At 40.3% G+C, this 18,083-nt stretch overlaps 1 non-coding gene across 1 annotated transcript in view; it reads left to right on the top strand.

Moving 5' to 3' along the window:
* Positions 1-1,769: 1,769 nt before the first annotated feature.
* Positions 1,770-18,083, top strand: part of Gm9292 — a gene marked incomplete at its 5' end in the record, with an annotated part of 32,966 nt that continues 16,652 nt past the window's right edge. Inside the window, 3 exons of the transcript XR_003950185.1 lie at positions 1,770-2,402; positions 2,672-2,921; positions 3,005-3,168. This is a non-coding gene — a transcript (predicted gene 9292). The remainder of the gene's footprint in view (positions 2,403-2,671; positions 2,922-3,004; positions 3,169-18,083) is intronic.

The raw sequence follows: 18,083 nt of genomic DNA, 5'->3' as shown, positions 1-18,083 counted from the left end.
AGGAAATTTTACTATGATATGGAAACTCTAAAGAAAAGCAGGAGTGTAAAATGTCAATACTTGAAGTGTAACTATAATTACAATATTTTTTTAAGATTTATTTATTTATTATATGTAAATATACTGTAGCTGTCCTCAGATACTCCAGAAGAGGGCATCAGATTTCGTTATGGATGAATGTGAGCCACCATATGGTTGCTGGGATTTGAACTCAGGACCTTCGGAAGAGCAGTCTGTGCTCTTAAACACTGAGCCATCTCGCCAGCCCTAATAATACTATTCTTAAAAAAATATACTTCCTCAATGTAGTTATCTGATTTATCTATCAAAGCATTCCTCTTTTTTAAAAAAAGATGAGGAAACATTGCCTTAAGAGATACCTTTATTCAATTTGTAGCTCTATTAGAGCTATACTGATCTGACAATGTGTATAGACTCACAAGACTTAGATATTGCACATCGAATAGTGATAAATATATATCCAAAACCTTCCAATAAGCAAATAATCCCTGGGAAAGTTGGTGATACTCATATTCTTATAGTGAAATTGATCATTTATTTAGGGTACAGTTTATGAGAGTCAAGATTGTTGTCATAGGAGAAACCTTAATTCATATATTACAGGTCTATGGGGAACAAAAAGTCAAACAGTGTGAATGCAATATGGAAACCTTTCATCTGTTATTCTTCTCTTAATATATATATCATGTGTCACAATGGATAAAAGCCATGTGAGCATAGGGATATTGAAAGAAGCAAAGTACCGCATTCTATCCCAGAACTGTGAGAAAATTGTCAGATTCTATCTTTGGTAGACATTCTGAATATGATAAAAGTTTGCAATCAATTGGTTTTCTAATTTTACTGAGAACTTCCTCAACCTCATACTGTAGAAAATCTTTATGGGTACTAGGAATTTGGAAATTCTTTTGTTTGTCCTGGTTCACAGTCAAATGTAGTACAATTCACGTTACAGGAAAAATTACGAAACCAATTACTGTTATAAAGCTATGAGTTGTTCAATTTTCCTCATATAGATGAAATACATCATATAAAAATCCCATATAAAAAGGATGTTATAAATGTCAGCCATGTAATAACCATCACAGATATCTCGAAAGATGCAAAACAACCCATAATGAGGGAGAACCCCATGAACATATGAAGTGATAAAACCAGATGATCTGGTCCACCTTTATCAGTAGACTAATTTGTAAACTTTATTCATCTTGATGAAATGACTGAACAGGAAAATTAATGTAGTAAACATAACACATGTGCCAATTTTCATTGCAGGTATGTAAGTAATCATAGTGGAGAGAAACTCTATGAATGTAATGAACGTTCTAAAGCCTTTTCATGTCCCAGTCATCTCCAATGTCATAAAAGAAGACAAATTGGAGAGAAGACACATGAACATAACCAATGTGGTAAAGCCTTTCCAACACCCAGTCATCTTCAATATCATAAAAGAACCCATACTGGAGAGAAACCTTATGAATGTCATCAATGTGGTCAAGGCTTTAAAAAATGCAATCATCTCCAACGTCATAAAAGGACACATACTGGAGAGAAACCCTATGAATGTAATCAGTGTGGTAAAGCCTTTCCAACACCCAGTCATCTTCAATATCATAAAAGAACACATACTGGAGAGAAACCCTATGAATGTAATCAGTGTGGTAAAGCCTTTGCAAGACCCAGTCATGTCCAATGTCATAAGAGAACACATACTGGAGAGAAACCCTATGAATGCAATCATTGTGGTAAAGCCTTTGCACGTCACAGTTATCTCCAATGTCATAAAAGAACACATACTGGAGAGAAACCCTATGAATGTAATCAATGTGGTAAAGTCTTTTCACAACACAGTCATCTCCAATGTCATAAAAGAACACATACTGGAGAGAAACTCTATGAATGTAATCAATGTGGTAAAGCCTTTGCAGAACTCAGTAATCTCCAACGTCATAAAAGAACACATACTGGAGAGAAACCCTATGAATGTAATCAATGTGGTAAAGTCTTTTCACATCACAGTAATCTCCAACATCATAAAAGAACACATACGGGAGAGAAACCCTATGGATGTAATCAATGCGGTAAAGCCTTTGCACTACTCTCTAGTTTCCAATGTCATAAAGGAACACATACCGGAGAGAAACCCTATGAATGTATTCAGTGTGGTAAAGCCTTTGCAAGACCCAGTCTTCTCCAATTTCATAAAAGAACACATACTGGAGAGAAACCCTATGAATGTAATCAGTGTGGTAAAGCCTTTGCAAGACCCAGTCATCTCCAATATCATAAAAGAACACATACTGGAGAGAAACCCTATGAATGTAATCAATGTGGTAAAGCCTTTGCAGGTCACAGTAATCTCCAACGTCATAAAAGAACACATACTGGAGAGAAACCCTCCACGGATAGAAACCCTATGAATGTAATCAATGTGGTAAAGTCTTTTCACATCACAGTAATCTCCAACATCATAAAAGAACACATACGGGAGAGAAACCCTATGGATGTAATCAATGCGGTAAAGCCTTTGCACTACTCTCTAGTTTCCAATGTCATAAAGGAACACATACCGGAGAGAAACCCTATGAATGTATTCAGTGTGGTAAAGCCTTTGCAAGACCCAGTCTTCTCCAATTTCATAAAAGAACACATACTGGAGAGAAACCCTATGAATGTAATCAGTGTGGTAAAGCCTTTGCAAGACCCAGTCATCTCCAATATCATAAAAGAACACATACTGGAGAGAAACCCTATGAATGTAATCAATGTGGTAAAGCCTTTGCAGGTCACAGTAATCTCCAACGTCATAAAAGAACACATACTGGAGAGAAACCCTATGAATGTAATCAATGTGGTAAACTCTTTGCAGGTTACAGTAATCTCCAATGTCATAAAAGAACACATACTGGAGAGAAACCCTATGAATGTAATCAATGTGGTAAAGTCTTTTCACAACTCAGTAATCTCCAACATCATAAAAGAACACATACTGGAGAGAAACCCTATGAATGTAATCAATGCGGTAAAGTCTTTTCACAACACAGTCATCTCCAACGTCATAAAAGAACACATAGTGGAGAGAAACCCTATGAATGTAATCAATGTGGTAAAGTCTTTTCACGACACAGTCATCTCCAATGTCATAAAAGAACACATATTTTTCCGATATAGCTGTCTCCTGTGAGGCTATTCCAGTGCTGAGCAAATACATAAGTGGATGCTCACAGTCATCTATTGGATGGAACACAGGGCTCTCAATGGAGGAGCCTGAGAAAGTACCCAAGGAGCTGAAGGGGTCTACAACCCTATAGGTGGAACAACAATGTAAACTAACCAATAACCCCCTGAGCTCATGTCTCTAGCTGCATATCTAGCAGAAAATGGCCTAGTCTGCCATCATTGGGCAGAGAATCCCTTGGCCTCGCAAACTTTATAAGCCCCAGTACAGGGGAACTCCAAGGCCCAGAAGTGGGAGTGGGTAGGTAGGGGAGCAGTGCGGGGGGAGTGTATAGGGGAACTGTCGGGATAGCTTTTTAAATGTAAATGAAGAAAATATCTAATAAAAACTGAAATATAAAAAAACATACTGGAGAGAAATCTATGAATGTAATCAATGTGGTAAAGCCTTTTCACAATTCAGTAGTCTCCAATGTTATAAAAGTACATATACTGGAGGGAAACCCTATGAATGTAATCAATGTGGTAAAGCTTTTGCAGGTCACAGTCATCTCCAATATCATAAAAGAATCCATAATGGAGAGAAACCTTAGAAATGCAATCAATGTTATAAAAGCCTTTTCACAGTTATTGTCTCTATAATCATAAAAGAACCCATATTCGATAGGAACCTTGTGAATGTCGTCAGTGTGCTAAAGCCTTTGCATATCCCACTCGTCTTCAAAACATAAAAGATTCCACACTGGAAAGAAACCTCATGAATGCAATCAATGTGGTAAAGACTTTTTAAAACTCTATAGTCTCCATTATTTTCAAAGAACACATAGAAGACAGAAACCTTTGGAAGGTAATCGGTGTTGTAAAGCATTTGATGTCACGGTCATCTATGATGACTTAAAGATCACATACAAGTGAGAACCCATGTGAATGTTATGAACGTAGTAAACCCTTTGTATGTCATAGTTCTTTAGGCACACACAAGACAAACCACACTGCAGAGAAACCCCAATTTAAATGTTTGCTTTTCTGAGAGTTGGTTTGGTCATGAGATCTTTTCCTAGCCATTGAAAAGCTGAGGAAGAAACCCTCTGAGTATATTTAATATGGTAAAGCCTTTGCACAATTTTGTAGTCATTTTCATCATGGAAGATTTTGAACTGGGTAGAAACATTGTGAATCTATTTAGTATAGTGAAGCTTTTTCATTGAACTTCTTTTTATGTATAGTTTTCTTTTTATGAGAATATTCATGCTGGAGACAGATGCTATGAATATCAGCAGTGTGGTAAAGCTTTTAAGTTGTTGGATCCACTGAGGTTCAACACAACTCACACTCCAGGACAATGCAAAGGATAAGAATTTATTGGGCTGGGTGGTGGTGGCACACTCCTTTAATCCTAGCACTCTGGAGGTGGATGCAGGCAGATATCTGACTTCAAGTCCCAACTAGTATAGAGTGCATTCCAGGACAGCCAGGGCTATACAGAGAAACCCTGTCTCAGAAAAAACAATTATTGGAAACATACTCAGAAGTTTATCTTCAAAACCCCACCGCCCATACCCAACCTGAGACAGAAAGTTATATAGCTTTCAGACACAAAAGCCTCAAAATCCTAGGCCAATTTACAGCTACATTTTCTCCCAAATAAAAACTTGTTTTTATTGAATGAGTCAATAAATGGTGATTGCTAATTCCTTGTATTTGGTTGTTGTTGTTGCAGCTGTGGGTGGTGTTGGTGTTGGGCTGTGTGTGCTTTCCCTTCTTTTGTAGACAGTAAGAGATTATTTACTACCTGTGTTTTCATGTATATCCTTAACTTCCTCCGGTTAGATTCTACCTCTATCTCTTTGTGTTGGTCAGTATGTTTAGAGAGAGGTTGTTTAAATTTGAGTTTATCATGGACTATCTTAATTTTTTCCATTAACGGTGTAGTCATTTTTTTACATATTAAAATCCAGGCATCTGTTGTTTCTGCGGCACATGTGTGCAAACCCTTCTGGCATCTACAGACTCCAAGAAGACATCTGTGATCTTAATAGATCTTCCTCTATGTTTTTCCTGGCTTTTTACCTTTGCAGCTTTTAGTATTCTTTCCTTGAACTATGTGTTTTGATTATTACACAAGGAAGAGACTTTATTTTATAGTCCCTTCTGTTTGGTGTTTTGATGATTCTTGTGTTTTCTTTATGTTAGGAAGTTTTTCTTCTAGAATTTGGTTGTCAATACTTTCTGAGACTTTGAGTGAGGATTCTCCTTCCTCTCTTCCTAAGTATTCTTATGTTTAGTCCTTTTACAATGTCCTGGATTTCCATGATACTTTATATCAGGAAGATTTAGACTTAACATTTTCATTGTCTGGTTTACCCATTCCTTCTATTGCTTATTCAATGATTGAGATTTTTCTTCCATGTCTGTGTTGTGTGGGTGAACCTTGCCTCTGTATTTCCTTTTTGCAGTCCTAAATTTTTATTTCCACTATTTCCTAAGTTTTAGTTTTCTTTTTTGCTTCTATTTCCACTTTTATGTATTGAATAGTTTTGTTTACTTCACCCGTTGGTTTGTTGTTTCTTGGCATTATTTTTAGGAATTTTGCCTTCCTCTATTTTCGGTTTGTGTTTTCCTGGCCTTCTTTGTGGAATTTATTGATTTCCTCTCATTTTTTTCTGTTTTCCTGGATTTCTCTAAGTGATTTGGTCATTTCCTCTTTAAGGAACTCCGTCATCTCCATACATTTGTTGGATTATTTAAGACCTTCTTTGACAATATAAATGAGCTCAGAGTCATTAGCCAGAGAGTGATAAATGCTGGTCCTTATTACATTATCAAGTACCAACATCATGGAATGGAATGGCGCTATCTAAGCTAAGTATTCAGCTTAGATTTAACCCAATGTGTGAAAAATCCCAAGGTTGTTCTTTCTCCTTACACTGGACGGGTAGCCAAGTGAGGCACTTTTTGATAGAGTTACTTTTTGTGAGACACCTGTTTTTATCACTAACCTTGGAGTCACCATTAAAAAAAAAAAAAAAACCTGATTGTGACAGGGTGAATGACTTTGTTATTTTCCAGCATGTATTTATTAATGTCTTGTGAATGAAGACAGACCAGATTGATAGATATGTAAATTGGGGACTTTAGCTTGGTCCAAGCAATATTGAATTTCTTACTTTGGAGATATGTCCAATGCACTTTCAGGGTTTGGTCAGCTCAGATGATTGTGACACAAGCCATTGGCTGTAGTTGTGTGTCATGTTACAGATCACAGCAACTGATATTGCACACAGGAGCCAGGTCAAAGAGTAATGTATTAATGCCATTTTTTTCTGCCAGATAACTTCTCTGTCTCTCTCTCTCTCTCTCTCTCTCTCTCTCTCTCTCTCTCTCTCTCTCTCTCTCTCTCTCTCTCTCTCTCTGTCTCTCCATATATATATATATATATACATATATATATATTCAATTATATTTCATTTTTCCTTTTTTAATTATTTTTTTCATTTATTTATGTACATCCTGTTTGTGTCCCATTGTGGACAGAGAGACAAGGCAGTCCTCTGCTACATATGTGCCTGGGGCAATGAGCCAGTCCCTGGATGCTCCTTGGTTTTTGGCTGGGAGGTCTGAAGTGTCCAGGTTAGCTCACAGTTTTTTTGTTCTTATCGGGTTGCCATCTTCTTCACCCCCTTAAGTCAGTATAGTGACCTGCCCTTATGTAATATTTCAACCTACAACAATATATCGGTATATCGATCTACATGTTTCTATATCTATCTATCTATTCATCTATATATCTTCAATCTCTACATCCTTACATCTATATATCACCTATTAATCTATATATCTACATATCTATATATCTTTATGTATATATCTATACACCTATACATCTATATAGCTATCAATAAATATATATCATCTATATATCTATATATTATCTATAAATCTATATATCTATAAATCTATATCTATCTATCTATCTATCTATCTATCTATCCATCCATCCATCTATCTATAAGTCTGTCCATATCTTTAGCTTGATGAAGCCTTGTCTAAAAGGTCTGTTATTTTCTAGGTTTCATACATTCAGCCTGAGAGGAAACAGTATGAGTATCATTTGTCTAATACCAGATCCTCGACTCTGGACCCATATTTTAGATTATTTTGGGGATTGTGATTACATCAGTCCTACCTCCTGTGATCAATCAGTAAACACATCTAATGCCTGCAGCTGGCAAGAAGAAAGGTTGATGGCACTTCAGTTCCCAGCCTTGGTGTCTTTGGAAGAGACCATGAAGGAGAGGGAAGAAGAAGCATGAAAAAGGTCCCATGGGTGGATGGATTGGGAGAGCATGGCCAGGAGGGCGAGCCTGAGAGTATGAGCAGCCTAGGCAGAATATGGCAAGTGAGCCGGGCATGGTGGCACTCGCCTTTAATTCCAGCACGTGTGAGGCAGAGGCAGGCAGATTTCTGAGTTCGAGGTCAGCCTAGTCTACAAAGTGAGTTCCAGGACAGCCAGGGCTATACAGAGAAACCCTGTCTCGAAAAAAAAAAAAAAAAAGAATATGGCAAGTGATATCTCACGGTTCTTAGTAAAGAAGTAGAGAAATTAGCATGGAGGAATGGTATCTGCCCCATGATGGTGCTTTAATGCTTATAATTATTATTATTAATTATTATTATTTTATTATTTCATATTATTTCATATTATCATTTACTATATTATTATATCACATTTAATATTATTTCTTATTTTATTATTATTTCATATAATTATTATTTTATTATTTCATATAATTTCTTTTTATATCTTATTATTTCTTGTTATTAATTTATTATCATTTCCTCTCTTCATCTTATTATTATTAATATTATTATTATTTTTATTATTATTTCATACCTCTATAATTTATGTGGTGGTAAGAAATCCACAAGTGATATTTACCACAATAAGTTGGCTGTAAAAACAGCTTGTGCCCAATGAGTGAAATGCAATTGAAAGTAAGATGTGTTTTTACACACTTGTAACCTCAGAACCCAACAGACAAAACAGAAACATGGCCAACAGTTATTTTCTTGGGATACAGGAAGAAAGTCCTCTGGGGTCTCTGATAATAAGGTCACACACATACATACACACATACCCCCACACAAACATACACACACATACTACATACATACATTAACACATATACACATACACCACAAACATACTACATACATACATTAACACATATACACACACACCACAAACATACTACATACATGCACCACACATACACCAAACACACACATAACCATGCCCCCACAAAAGCACACACACGCACATATACCACATACTTACATTCACACACACACACATATACCACACATACACATGCACACACACAATGTATAGTAATACACATACACACACCACACATACCCCCACACAGTCACATACATACATTCACACACATACACATGCACACACACACACCACATACTTACTTTCACACACATACACCGAACAGCACATGCACACACACACCATATACATTCATTCACCCACATACATACAAACACACCACACATACCTCCCTTTTTGATTCTGCTTCATTTTGTTTAACAATGATTTCTAGTTCCTTCTGTTTCTGTGCAAGTATCATGAGTTCACTTTTCTTCCTGATTGCATGAAGTCATGTCATGTGTACTCTAATCAATTTGGTTAACAAGGGTAAATGCATAAAGCAGGGCCTGAGCTGAGGAATTTGCATTTTGGGTGTTCCACTTAGCCAAGAGTGACATGGAATGTCCCAGAGTCTCTTCTCCCTCAGTGAGCCCCTTGGAGCATGGCTCTTGGCCAAGGTTGTGGGGAAGGCAGGATGAGGAAATCAGTAGCTGACATTCTTTGTGTACCTACTTGCCTGGTGATTTCTGCTGCAACCACCAGGTTGTTTGTCTGATGACCTTCCACAGGTTCCACCATCTGCCTGCACTTTGACCCCATGAGTGTTAAATGAGAACTCCTGGAACCTATTGAATCTGGGGGCTTTGAAGATGTCCTGTGTGATAAGGAGTCTCACCGGCGAGGACACACACACACACAGGACACACACGGGTCCTTCTGCAGCATAGCTTTAATCCATCTCGAGAGAAAAATGATCAGCTTCTCGGGGAGGAGGCCCAGAACACAGGAAACTCGGTCCTTAAATAGACCACAAGAGCGGTTGGAGACGTTTTTCACCCTGACTGGTTGCTCACTATCAGCCCAGATGACGCCACGGGACAGGCAGGGCACAAGGAATGGAAAAATGCCCTAGCACATGTGCAGACTACTTGTTTACCAGTTAGAACACCAGATATCAGCGCCATCTTGTAATGGTGATTGCAAGGGCGGCTCCTCACATCTCCCCCTTTTCTTTTATTTAAAAGGCAACAGGCCACCCAGTACTGAGAGTGGAGATAGAGGTCAAATCCCCAGCGTGCAAAAATAGGGGCATTACACAAAACCTTCTCCCTGGCTCGTCACCCGGAGGGGTCTTGGTCTGCTCCCATGTCGTTTTTCCTGGAGGAAGGACACTTGGACACTCAACCTTCATACAAGATGACATGATTCCTAGAATAGGCTCATTTTATGCCAAAGTGCCTTTCTACTGCAGTGCTTAGCCGTGCAACTCTCTCGGGCTGCTGAAGCACACTCACTCTATCACGTGCAATGAGACTAGCCTCGTGGGGTGCAAGAGCTGAGCGGCCAGCGACCTATTGCTTAAGTATAGATAACCATATATCAGGGGAGGCATCGTGCTCTAATGCTGCAAGTGCTTCGGCTATCACCATCTTGTCCCTTTTTGTTTGGGCTTTAAGTTTACAGACCATCCAGAGCAAAAGCAACGCTCCACCGCATAGGATCATGGCAAACAAGCCTACCCCCACACACTCCTTAAAATAAGAAAATGCAGATGAAATCCAGGAGGAGAGGCCCTCTGTCAATGATAGGTCCACTCGCCTCGAGTTGATTCTTAGAACGGCCGCCCTCAAGGCCTCAAGGGTCTCATCGAATCCTTCAGACAAATTTCCTGCAAGATACAAAGAAAGCTGCCTAGATAGATTAGGTGCATGAGTGAAGTTTTCATATTGAACACTGGTAATGCACAGAGCACCCAATTTTCTTTCACAGCCCAACTGGGCCAACTGGTATAGGACACCTATATGTTCCTCAACCAGATCAAGGCACTGATTCAAAATCATCAACCCTCCTTTCAACTGGGCACTAGCACCTGTCTCATTTCTTAGAATCCATTGGTAATATGGCCAAATATTTTCTTTTTCTGTAGCATCTCCTTTATCATTCATTACAGCAAAAATGCAATGGAGGTGACAAAACAAAACCCTTTGTTATTTCTTTTCGAGGAAAAAAATTTTTGATTGACAAGGTGAAAAAACTATAGGAAATGCAAGGTCCGGATGACACCAAGGCATGCTGCATATAGCAGTAGCATTGTCAACAGGCCATCGTGATCTTTTTGGAATAGTCGCATTTCCCTTTATCATAATCGTTGTGATGTTTATAGGTGAAGTTACATTATTTCCAACATCAGTTGAGCCTGACTGTGCTCCTTGAGCAACTTGCGTTAAAGCATTAAATAACACTCCAGAGCTCACTTTATTTTTGCTAATGAAATCTGCCCAATTAGAGATAATCTTTTTCTTTAAAAATATTCAGTTGCCAAAAACAAAAGCAAGGTAGAAGAATTGGAATGTGCCGGTAAAGGTACCGGCCATGATCTTACTATGGTCCACAAAGGTATACTTATCCCTGTCTCAATCATCAGGAGTAAGAATAACAGGATCATCTTGAGATTCATCTTGCTCTTTTATGGGCCTTGCCAGTTGCGTCGGAACCCAAAGTGGATTATCTTCACCCTGTGGAAAAAACACAAATAGCTCCCTGGGATCTGATTAAGATAGGATCCAGGCCATACCATTTATTATCAAGGACATTCTTCCATTTGACCATTTCTTTGGGCAATTGAGGCCATAGTCCGTGCCTTTCAGCTGGTGATCTCCCAGCATCATCCAATTTTTAAAAAGTAAGAGTAAATATTATAAGGGATAGAGCCATCTTTGTCATCATAACCTCTATCCCCCCTTTTTGTTTTTGTTTTTGTTTTTAAAGAAGTTTTAATTCTCCTAGTTACCTAATGACTGGTCTGAGTTAGAGGCCTTTATATACATTTCGTGTATTCCCCAGGACATAGCCTGTGGGAGTCAGTTGCCTTGATGCTAGGTGTAGATCATGATGTTTCTGACTAACAAGAACAGAACATTTGTTTCTAGGTTGGCTTTTCAGCCCAGTCATATATACTATTTAGATTTACAAAATAATCTGCTAGGACTTATCTGTTTAGTCTTTTTTACCAGTGGCTAACTTCAGCTTAGGAATTTCTTCCTTGAATAGGAGCCAGGTAATGATGTATGTGCTCTAATATGTTGGATATAAAAAGGGGTGCTCACGCATCAAAATACAATCTTGTATTTTCATCAAAATTTTATATACTGAACTGTTAGTCAGTTTTAATATAACATGAACAGTGACTAATTACACTTTCAATTGTTTCTCTTGACGAGAGATTGTAACTAGAATGCTTGAAAAGTCATTATGGTCACTTGTGTATAATTTATTTATTTATTAATCAGAAATTAGAGAAAATCTTTAAGTTGTCTCTGCAAATAACTATCTTCTAAAACCCAAATAAATATAAGACTCCTGAGTTTGTATCTTTGCAGGAGCTATCTGTAATCTTTATCAGTTAAAGCTTTATGTAAACCTCTATAACACAAAAGCAAATCCTGAGGGTCATTTCCAGGCAACACAGGACAAGTTCTTAACTGCCCAAAAACAATTTTCTTAAAGGAACAGTATTTTTCTTATAAGTTGCATAAGCAATTGCAAGCTCTGAGATATAATATTGACTATTAATATACAACTTAAAGTTTGATTGTTCAACATTTTTAAACACCATCTTCAGCATCTTTAATTATCTGTGGTGAAACAGGAGGAAACTCAAAAGAATAATCATGTGATTTAATTCACATATACTTTTCTCTCATATAAAGGCTATTTTTTAAACACAGTAAATGGGATGCATGCATGCATGAATTTATAGGAAATATGGAAGCATGCATGAAAACAAAATTTTAACTTATCTTAGGATAATGATGATCAATTTTACTTCATATGATGGTATGCAATAGATCAAACATCAATATTCTGCAATAACCAAATTAATGGCTGTTTGGAACAAGGAACAGACACTTATACATGTAAGCAAACTCTGTACACTATAACTTTATATAAAGTAGGCAAGTCAAATCGCAATGTATTGATAAATTTCACAGCCTAATTGACCTTTTATAAACTTTGAATTTAAATTTTATTTAGAACAACATCTGGCTAGGTCTGTAATAAGGCTCTAAGAAGTGCCACACAAGCCGAGCTGAGGCTGCTACCCTCCGAGCTCAGCCTTAACCCAAATGCAATCTTTTCTCAATCTGAACACTCTGCCAGAGTCTTCTCAGGTCAAAAATTATCCCTATGTTGAAGTATCCTTAAAGACCTGTTTTCTTGTGTTTGTTCATGTTGTTTAGAAAGACTCTAATCTTGAGTTCGCAATTTTAAGCTAACTTTCTGTTACAAGCAAAAGGCTGCCTGCCCCTTTAAGAGCTCAGTTTTTAATCGGCCCTCAGCAAGGCTTTTTCAGCTGTACTTGGCTCCCAGCCACAGCGCTTTTTGCTGTGTAAATTGAGACAGCCAGCAGATTCAACATGAAACATAAAAACAGTCAGTCATTCAGACAATGAAACAATCATTCAGAAAACGAAACAAAAGACATACATGAAATGACAGAAACATGGACAATTTGTTTTGGTGCACCAAAAGCAGACAATAGACAGACATGGAATAGAACTTGGTGTCTCAAAGGGACACAGATATCCTAACCAAAGCTAAGAGCTCTGAAATAGCTTATTTTCATTTTTTCTCTTTTTTGCTAAAAGATCCCAAACAGGGAATAACTGCCTTTTTTTAAAACTTATTTTCTCTCTCTCATGTTCAGACTCTACTTCCTTATCTCCTTCTTCTGGGAATACTGCCAGAGGAGAAGAGGCACAGTGACCCTGAGAGCTATCTTTAAGCCTTTTATGAAGGCTGCCTTTTTACTAGGGTCTAAATCATTAGGATCTGAGCTATCAAGTCCTAGGGCTTTTAGCTCTCGGGTGGGATAAATATTACTAAGTTTACCTGTAGGGGGTGCGTTTTCACCTTCCCCTTTTTTCACTCCCCACTTCCAACTTCAGGGGAAGTTCTTTTTCCTTAGACATGTCTTCTTTTTTTTTTTTTTTCTTTTCATGAGCTCCTTATTTATCGCTCCGTTCGGTTTCTGACATGCTGTCCTGAACCTCCTCTCAAAGGGAACAACAGGCTCAAGGTAGACATACCTCTCTGAATCTTATCTTTTCCACTGCAGTTCTGAACCCGCCCCATTTCTGGGGGGCCTCCTCAATGCTGGCGATGGAGAATTCCCGGGTTTCAGCACCGTATGTCCCTGTGTGATAAGGAGTCTCGCCGGCGAGGACACACACACACACACACACACACACACACACACACACACACAGGACACACACGGGTCCTTCTGCAGCATAGCTTTAATCCATCTCGAGAGAAAAATGATCAGCTTCTGGGGGAGGAGGCCCAGAACACAGGAAACTCGGTCCTTAAATAGACCACAAGAGCGGTTGAAGACGTTTTTCACCCTGACTGGTTGCTCAGTATCAGCCCAGATGACGCCACGGGACAGGCAGGGCACAGGGAATGGAAAAATACCCTAGCACATGTGCATACTACTTCTTTACCACTTAGAACACCGGATATCAGCGCCATCTTGTAATGGCGATTGCTAGGCCAGCTCCTCACAGAAGCACTTTGAGAAAATATGGACAAGGTGGAGCACGGGGTATCCAATGTCAGTGAAGCTGGTCTGTATACATTGTAGAAGACATGCATCTGTAAACCCAGAACATGCAGCTCAAAGCATGAATGCTGTGTAGGCTGTAGACCGAATGTGGGCAATGATTGTCCATGCTACAGATGCCCCATTCTGGTGGAGGGTGTTGACCTGATGGACCCAGGGAATGTCTCTATGCCTGTCCCTCAATTTTTCTATGAATCTAAAACTGCCCTAAAATAAAGTCATTTAAAAATATATTTGGGATCCAAGGAGCTGAAGGGTTTTGCAGCCCCATAGGAGAAACAACAATATAAACCAAAAAGTACCCCCAAAGCTCCCTGGGACTAAACCACCAACCAAAAAGAAACCCATAGCTCCAGCTGCATATGTAGCAGAGGATAGCCTACTCAGTCATCAATGGGAGGAGAGACCCTTGGTCCTGTGATAGTGCTATGCCCTAGTATAGGGGAATGCCTGGGCCAGGAAGCAGGAATGTGTGTGTTGAGGAGCATAAGGGGGGGAGTGAAAGGTGATTTTCAAAGGGGAAACAAGAAAGGGGATAATATTTGAAATGTAAATAATGAAAATATCTAATAAAAATATACATATGGGGACTGGCGGGGTGGCTCCATGCTTAAGAGTTCTTACTGTTCTTTGAGCAGACCCTAGTTCATTTCCTCCCATGTTGAGAGGCTCACAATCACTGGTAACTCTAGCTCTGGGGGATCAGGTGCCCTCTTCTGGCCTCCACGGGCACCTGCACTAGCATATTCCCAACCTAATGTGCACATATCCGTTAGGGAAGTGCATGGCTTTTCTAGTCCAGATCTTGGATTTTTGGTCTGAGTCTGAATTCAGGAGTAGTCCTTTGTACAGCACTGAGTATTGAGTGCCTGCTTTGTTTATAGCTTCTGGCTAGGCACTGAGGCAAGGTAATGAATGAAGTGATGCCCTCTTGACTTCATGGTGTCCAGTCAACCTGGCTGTGTGGGAGGAGGGCAGACACACAGTCCCCACATCTCCCCCCAGTGTGCAGAGCTTGGGAAGTCCTAGGTCCTCCGCTCTTTAGAACAGACTCTGGGGCAAACCATGGCTTGGTTCAGTAAGAACATTGCAAGTATGATCATTGCTGTGAATGGAGAGACTCTGCACCATAAGGAGAAACTGAGATAGTGCTGTAGCCTAGGAAGAGAAGTTGTGCTCGGGTGACAGGAGTTTCCTGTCCCATTCTGACTGCCACTTAGCTCTTGAATCAGTTACTAGCCTCTCTGTGAGCCCCATTTTCCCTCTCAAGGAAATGGAGGTAACACTGGGCCTCCCTCATTGGTCTGTCCTGAGGATCTCAGTGGACAATGACAGCTTTGAGTGAGGTACAAGACTATTCAGGAACAGTCCCATAATACTGTTCACTGGGAAGAGGCCTCCAGTCCCTATGTGGGGAGCAGACAGGGAGGAAAGAAATGGTCTTCAGAGCTGGCTCTACAGGGGACCTAAGGTTTATTCATGGTGCTGACTGTGTGTTTCTTTGCCCAGATTGGTGAGGTCTTGTGTGCTGTCTGAGTTGGGATATATTTTTACTCCATGTGCATATTTTCTATGTGCCATTTTCTGAGCCAGGGAAGCATGTCTGGACAATATGGGCTTTGAGAGAAAGGCATGGCTGGGGTCAGCCCCAATAAGGTCCAGAGCAGGACCTTGGGTGCTCCTTTGAGCCTTCCCAAGGCCAGCCAGGATGCTCCATCAAGCATCCAAATGACCAGAAGGCAAAAAGGTCCAGGAGCCACACACAGCTGCATCTGGATAGCCCAGTCACCAGTTGAGTTATAATTAATATTCTGAGTCCAGAGAGCCATGGCTATGACCATCACCCACACTTGCTTTGTGACAATGTTATTCCAGCTGAGGGTGACCAGTATCTCGCCAGGCTTCTGTTAATGGGGGATCATAGGAATTATATGCACACACACACACACACACACACAGAGAACATGGATACACAAATGCACACATGGTACACACGTGCATACTCACGTAAACACACACACACAGTCAGATTTGTTTGGGTACTTGGGGCAAGTGAAGGGATGTTGTGAGCTCACCCAGGTGCCAGTGCCCTATGTAACCTGTAGTCTTCTTTTTCACGGGCATGGTCTAGCAGCTTGTCGAGCCTGTGCATCATCCCCCAGTGGTTCTGATCCCTGCTCTGCCTTGGCCTCCACTTGGTCCTAGAAAAGTCAACCTGAGGCCAAAAGGCCTGCAGAGCATTAGAGCTATGGATGAAAGGGGTGCCATTTGCAGAGACTGTGGGTACTGTCTCTTCAGTGATCTCAGAGGACAGGTCAGGAAACTGAGGCTGAGAGGTAAGAAGAACCCTGTAAGTACAAAGATGAGCCAGGCATACTTAACCATGAGGCCGGCATCACCACCAATGTTTCAGAGATTGTGCATGTGTCATGGTTCTTTTTAATCCCAATGGCTGCTATCTCAAGAGGTCTGCAACATGAAGAGGCAAATGTCAAGCAGTACTTCTGTCCCTGGCTCTGATAAATGCAGCTAGTTCCCCAGAGATTAGACCAGCAGTTCCCAGCAGACCTGGGGGTGGCTGGGTCTCCCTCACACCTACCCCCAGCCCCCAGACACCCTAGCTCCTACAGCATTCATCGAGGGATTTTCATGGCACAGGGTGTCCTCAGGACATCCTGTGGGTGGAGTTCCTTTCGCCTTCATCTTCTGGAGGGAGAGGATATATCCCGCTGCCTTTTTCTTCACTCCCCCACATTCCATAGACACTCTGTCCAGTTTGTCAGTGAGTCTGAAGGAGATACCTAAAAAGAGGCCCTTGTCTTTGGAAAGAGGGTCTTTGGGTCCCCTCAATCGAAAATAGACACAATGTAATATGGTGTGCACTGCTGGAGCTAAAGAGAGCAGTTCCTGAATCTATATGACTGAATGTCACCTGCATACATGCCTCCAGGCCCCAGGGTTCTCGACTCCAGATGCTATAAGTGCACAAGTGCATGGTAGGGTCCAGTCAAGCCTGGAAACTGATGTCTGGAAGCTGGAGCAGAGAAAGAGGTCAGAGGAGTACAAGTTCTAGCCTACAGTGTCTCTTTTCATCCTGAGGCTCTTGGATGCTTTGTTGTACACCCAGTGACTCCTCTATAGCCAAACACACCTCAGCACTGAATGAGGAGAGTCTGGGTCAGATAGTTCTTAATCTTATGTCAGAACTTTGCTATGGTGTCAGAAGTAAGAGGATGATCAGTAGAAAGATCCCTCTGAAGATGGGGACCCCCTCCACCCCCCCCACCTGCCTGTGGTTGAAAGCATGTACAAGTATGGGGCACAGCCTTGCTGCCAGCTGTCTACCTTGGCAGGCAGTATGGCTATGCTCAGCATGTATTAAGAATATACTCGCCTTCTGGCTGGCCCACTGCAGCACTGTGGTCCCTGGCCTGGGGGAGTCTCCGGACACCCACAAAGACCCACACAGGATCCGCCACGGGATCCTAAGACCTCCCACTAAAATCAGGGACTAGACAAGGCTGCCCACTTTCTCCCTACCTCTTCAACATAATACTTGAAGTCCTGGCCAGAGCAATTAGACAACAAAAGGAGATCAAGGGGATACAAATTGGAAAAATGATGTCAAAATATCACTTTTTGCAGATGATATGATAGTATATATAAGTGACCCTAAAAATTCCACCAGAGAACTCCTAAACCTGATAAACAGCTTCGGTGAAGTAGCTGGATATAACATTAACTCAAACAAGTCAATGGCCTTTCTTTACACAAAGAATAAACAGGCTGAGAAAGAAATTAGGGAAACAACACCATTCTCAATAGTCACAAATAAAATAAAATATCTTGGCGTGACTCTAACTAAGGAAGTGAAAG

The sequence above is a fragment of the Mus musculus genome, chromosome 12 (assembly GCF_000001635.26).
Source record: "Mus musculus strain C57BL/6J chromosome 12, GRCm38.p6 C57BL/6J".
NCBI classification, from domain to species: Eukaryota; Metazoa; Chordata; class Mammalia; order Rodentia; family Muridae; genus Mus; species Mus musculus.
This window is presented reverse-complemented; position numbering and strand designations above follow the sequence as displayed.